General features: G+C 47.5%; 1 pseudogene; it reads right to left on the bottom strand.

Annotated features, from left to right (window-relative positions):
- Positions 1-4,017: 4,017 nt before the first annotated feature.
- On the bottom strand, positions 4,018-5,345 carry LOC102974320 (tubulin beta chain-like; annotated as a pseudogene).
- Positions 5,346-5,986: the final 641 nt, after the last annotated feature.

Raw genomic sequence — 5,986 nt, 5'->3', positions numbered from 1 at the left:
TCCTGCCTAGAGAAGTTCCTTTAGCATTTGTTGTAAAGCTGGTTTGGTGGTGCTGAATTCTCTTAGCTTTTGCTTGTCTGTAAAGCTTTTAATTTCTCTGTCAAATCTGAATGAGATCCTTGCTGGGTAGAGTAGTCTTGGTTGTAGGTGTTTCCCTTTCATCACTTTAGATATGTCCTGCCACTCCCTTCTGGCTTGCAGAGTTTCTGCTGAAAGATCAGCTGTTAACCTTAATGGGATTCCCTTATGTGTTACTTGTTGTTTTTCCCTTGATGCTTTTCATATTTTTTGTTTGTATTTAATTTTTGATAGTCTGATTAATATGTGTCTTTGTGTGTTTCTCCTTGGATTTATCCTGTATGGGACTCTCTGTGCTTCCTGGACTTGATTAACTATTTCCTTTCCCAAATTAGGGAAGTTTTCAACTATAATCTCTTCAAATATTTTCTCAGTCCCTCTCTTTTTCTCTTCTTCTTCTGGGACCCCTATAATTTGAATGTTGGTGCATTTAATGTCCCAGAGGTCTCTGAGACTGTCCTCAATTCTTTTCATTCTTTTTTCTTTATTCTGCTCTGCAGTAGTTATTTCCACTATTTTATCTTCCAGGTACTTATCCGTTCTTCTACCTCAGTTATTTCTGCTATTGATCCCTTGTAGAGAATTTTAAATTTCATTTATTGCATTGTTCATCTCTGTTTGTTTGCTCTTTAGTTCTTCTAGGTCCTTGTTAAACGTTTCTTGTATCTTCTCCGTTCTATTTCCAAGATTTTGGATCATCTTTAGTATCATTATTCTGAATTTTTTTTCAGGTAGACTGCCTATTTCCTCTTCATTTGTTAGGTCAGGTAGGTTTTTATCTTGATCCTTCATCTGCTGTGTGTTTCTCTGTCTTCTCATTTTGCTTAACTTACTGTTTTTGGGGTCTCCTTTTCACAGGCTGCAGGTTCGTATTTCCTATAGTTTCTGGTGTCTTTCCCCAGTGGCTAAGGTTGGTTCAGTGGGTTGTGTAGGCTTCCTGGTGGAGGGGACTAGTGCCTGTGTTCTGGTGGATGAGGCTGGATCTTGTCATTCTGGTGGATGAGGCTGGATCTTGTCTTTCTGGTGGGCAGGTCCATGTCTGGTGGTGTGTTTTGGGGTGTCTGTGGCCTTATTATGATTTTAGGCAGCCTCTGTGCTAGTGGATGTGGTTGTCTTCCTGTCTTGCTAGTTGTTGGGCATAGGGTGTCCTGCACTATAGTTTGCTGGTCTGCTTCTCTGTCTTCTCATTTTGCTTAACTTACTGTTTTTGGGGTCTCCTTTTCACAGGCTGCAGGTTCGTATTTCCTATAGTTTCTGGTGTCTTTCCCCAGTGGCTAAGGTTGGTTCAGTGGGTTGTGTAGGCTTCCTGGTGGAGGGGACTAGTGCCTGTGTTCTGGTGGATGAGGCTGGATCTTGTCATTCTGGTGGATGAGGCTGGATCTTGTCTTTCTGGTGGGCAGGTCCATGTCTGGTGGTGTGTTTTGGGGTGTCTGTGGCCTTATTATGATTTTAGGCAGCCTCTGTGCTAGTGGATGTGGTTGTCTTCCTGTCTTGCTAGTTGTTGGGCATAGGGTGTCCTGCACTATAGTTTGCTGGTCGTTGAGTGGAGCTGGGTCTTGGCGTTCAAATGGAGATCTCTAGGAGATTTTCACCATTTGATATTACGTGGATCTGGGAGGTCTCTCGTTGACTAGTGTCCTGAACTTGGCTCTCCCACCTCAGTGGCACAGCCCTGTCACCTGGCTGGAGCATCAAGAGCCTGTCCTCCACATGGCTCAGAATAAAAGGGAGGAAAGAAAGAAAGAAAGAAAGAAAGAAAGATGGGGGGCGGGAGAGGTACGGATGCGGGGCGAGCCTGCGGCGGCAGAGGTCAGCGTGACGTTGCACCAACCTGAGGCGCGCCGTGCGTTCTCCCGGGGAAGTTGAAAATAAAGTAAAATAAAGTTATTAAAATAAGAAATAAAAAATTATTAAGAAAAAAGAATTTTTTTAAGTAATAAAAAAAATGGACAGACAGAACCCTAGGACAAATGGTAAAAGTGAAGCTATACAGATAAAATCACACGCAGAAGCATACACAAACACAAAAAAGAGAAAAAGGGAAAAAATATATATATGTCGTTGCTCCCAAAATCCACCTCCTCAATTTGGGATGATTCGTTGTCTATTCAGGTATTCCACAGATGCAGGGTACATCAAGTTGATTGTGGAGGTTTAATCCGCCGCTCCTGAGGCTGCTGAGAGAAATTTCCCTTTCTCTTCTTTGTTCGCACAGCTCCCGGGATTCAGCTTTGGATTTGGACCCGCCTCTGCGTGTAGGTCGCCTGAGGGAGTCTGTTCTTCACTCAGACAGGACGGGGTTAAGGAAGCAGCTGATTCGGGGGCTCTGGCTCACTCAGGACGGGGGGCGGGAGAGGTACGGATGCGGGGCGAGCCTGCGGCGGCAGAGGTCAGCGTGACGTTGCACCAGCCTGAGGCGCGCCGTGCGTTCTCCCGGGGAAGTTGTCCCTGGATCACGGGACCCTGGCAGTGGCGGGTTGCACAGGCTCCCGGGAGGGGAGGTGTGGACAGCGACCTGTGCTCGCACACAGGCTTCTTTGTGGCGGCAGCAGCAACCTTAGTGTCTCATTCCCATCTCTGGGTCCACGCTGATAGCCGCGGCTCGCGTCCGTCTCTGGAGCTCCTTTAAGCGGCACTCTTAATCCGCTCTCCTCGCGCACCAGGAAGCGAAGAGGCAAGGAAAAGTCTCTTGCCTCTTCAGCAGGTCCAGACGTTTTCCCGGACTCCCTCTCGGCTAGCCGGGGCGCACTAACCCCTTCAGGCTGTGTTCATGCAGCCAACCCCAGTCCTCTCCCTGCGATCCGACCGAAGCCCGAGCCTCAGCTCCCAGCCGCCCCCCGCCCCGGCGGGTGAGCAGACAAGCCTCTCGGGCTGGTGAGTGCTGGTCGGCACCGATCCTCTCTGCGGGAATCTCTCCACTTTGCCCCCCACACCCTGTTGCTGCGCTCTCCTCCGTGGCTCTGAAGCTTCCCCCTCTGCCATCCGCAGTCTCTGCCCGCGAAGGGGCTTCTAGTGTGTGGAAACCTTTCCTCCTTCACGGCTCCCTCCCACTGGTGCAGGTCCCGTCCCTATTCTTTTGTCTCTGTTTTTTCTTTTTTCTTTTGCCCTACCAGGTACGTGGGGAGTTTCTTGCCTTTTGGGAGGTCTGAGGTCTTCTGCCAGCGTTCAGTAGGTGTTCTATAGGAGTTGTTCCACATGTAGATGTATTTCTGATGTATTTTTGGGGAGGGAGGTGATCTCCACGTCTTACTCTTCCGCCATCTGGAAGCTCCTCCCCCATCCTAGCAGTTTTTAAAGCTTTCTAAGAGTGTTAGAACTATTATATCTCTATACCCTTTAATATTATGGTATGAAGATAAACTGAACTGAATCCAACTGACCAAATTACATAATTACATACAATTCTACCTTGAAATATAGAAATTCCATTTGTGTAAAAATATATTTAAATAAAATGTATTTATTTTATATAAAACACTGCAGCTTAAAAAGATTCGTAATCCAATGGCAGAGCCATGCCCAGGGAGGGTCAGAATTGTTCAATTCAGGAGGTCTTGGAGGCTTTTGTTTTTGTTTGTTGGTTTGTTTTTGTTTTCAATTCCCATTTATTTTTGCCTTCTTGGAGAGTTATCTGAAAAGCAGAGAGGGAAATGTTAACTGGATGGGTAGGAGGAGTGGGCATGAGAAGGAAATATAGGGTTACCCAGAATGGCAGAAATCTAGGTTCCCCAGAGTGGAAAGAGAGAGGAGACATTCAACAAACAACAAATATTTATTGAGCGCATATCATATACCAGGCAGTGTTCTAGAACCGCCCCCCACCACCAAAAAGAAAAAACAAGATAGAGGCAGAAAACACAAATTCTGAGGGAGAAGAAAGGGGCAGTTGAGGAAGAAGGTGGAGGGAACTGAGAAGCCTGCAGTCATGGGGACTCGGCCTTAGGCCTCCTCTTCGGCCTCCTCACTGAAATCCTCCTCCTCTTCTGCAGTGGCATCCTGGGACTGCTGGTACTTGGAGACGAGGTCGTTCATGTTGCTCTCAGCCTCGGTGAACTCCATCTCGTCCACGCCCTCACCTGTGTACCAGTGGAGGAAGGCCTTCTGGCGGAATATGGCAGTGAACCCCTCTGAGATGCACTTAAACAGCTCCTGGATGGCAGTGCTGTGGCCAGTGAAGGTGACCGCCATCATGAGGCCATGTGGTGGGATGTCGCAGACGGCCGTCTTGATGTTGCTGGGAATCCGTTCCATGAAGTAACCGCTGTTCTTGTTCTGCACGTTGCACATCTGCTCATGCACCTCCTTCATGGACATCCATCCACGGAAGACAGCAGCCAAAGTGAGTTACTGGTCATGGCGGGGGTTACAGGCAGCCATCATGTTCTTGGCATCTAAGACCTGCTGGGTGAGCTCGGGCACAGGGAGGGCCTGATATTACTGGCTTCCACGGCTGGTTAGAGGGGCAAAGCCAGGCAGGAAGATGTGGAGACGTGGGAAGGGCACCATGTTGACTGCTAGCTTGTGGAGGTCAGCATTGAGCTGGCCAGGGAAGCAGAGGCAGGTGGTGACACCACTCATGGTGGCTGAGACGAGGTGGTTCAGGTCCCTGTAGGTTGGCATGGTCAGCTTGAGGGTGAGAAACAGATGTCGTAAAGGGCTTTGTTGCCAATGCAGTAAGTGTCATCAGTGTTCTCCACCAGCTCATGGACAGAGAGGGTGGCGTTGTAGGGCTCAACCACAGTGTCGGACGCTTTGGGTGAGGGCACCACACTGAAGGTGTTCAGGATGTGCTCAGGATATTCTTTACAGGTCTTGCTGATGAGCAAGGTGCCCATTCCAGAACCCATGCCCCCTCCCAGCGAATGGGTCAGCTGGAAGTCCTGCAGGCAGTCACAGCTCTTGGCCTCCTTCTGAACCACATCCAGGACCGAGTCAACCAGCTTGGCCCCCTCTGTATAGTGGCCCTTGGCCCAGTTGTTGCTTGCCTCAGACTGACTAAAAACAAAGTTGTCTGGTCTGAAGATCTGACCTAAAGGACCTGAGTGAACAGAGTCCATGGTCCCTGGTTCTAGATCCACCAAGATAGCATGAGGAACAAATTTGCCACCTGTGGCTTCACTGTAGTACATGGAGATGCAGTCCAGCTGCAGGTTGCTAGTCCCATGATAGGTGCTGGTGGGGTCGATGCCATGTTCATCACTGATCACCTTCCAGAACTTGGCACCGATTTGACTGCCACACTGACTGGCCTGGATGTGCACCATTTCCCTCACTGTTAGCTCACTTCAAAGTGTGTACGGGGCAAGAAGATGGTATGTAATTAGTTTTTCTCTGCTGCTGGTCGCAGGCTGGAAGGATGGGATGGGCCCCGGAGGCTGGAACAGTGAGGTCCTAATGTGGTGGCAGGAAGGTTCTGAGAGAGCTTGGAGGCTTTTGCATAAAGGCTATGATTTTATTGATAATTTTGCCCATGTCATAACCTAAGAGGGTTAATATAGGGCTTTTTTAATTTTTAGGAAACACAAAGATATACTTTATGTCTCACTGCAAAGATAATTTGGTTGACAGCAATATTGATTACCACTTAACTGAGAAAATAGGTTTGTTCCAAAAGGACTTCATAGCACAAGCTTGGGAATGTTCTCCCCTCCCCCTTCCTTTTTTGTATGAAGAAAGAAAAAAAATCATTCTCAAAGTCACTTCAAATGTAAGTTACCAGTTTAAAAATGATCAAGGAAAGAAGAAAACATGTTGAAGAGCACTGTGACTGTCTTGAATCACATTTCTTTTTTTTTTAACATCTTTATTGGAGTATAATTGCTTTACAATGGTGTGTTAGTTTCTGCTTTACAACAAAGTGAATCAGTTATACATATACATATGTTCCCATATCTCTTTCCTCTTGCTT

The sequence above is a fragment of the Physeter macrocephalus genome, chromosome 8, assembly GCF_002837175.3.
Source record: "Physeter macrocephalus isolate SW-GA chromosome 8, ASM283717v5, whole genome shotgun sequence".
Classification (NCBI taxonomy): domain Eukaryota; kingdom Metazoa; phylum Chordata; class Mammalia; order Artiodactyla; family Physeteridae; genus Physeter; species Physeter macrocephalus.
This window is presented reverse-complemented; position numbering and strand designations above follow the sequence as displayed.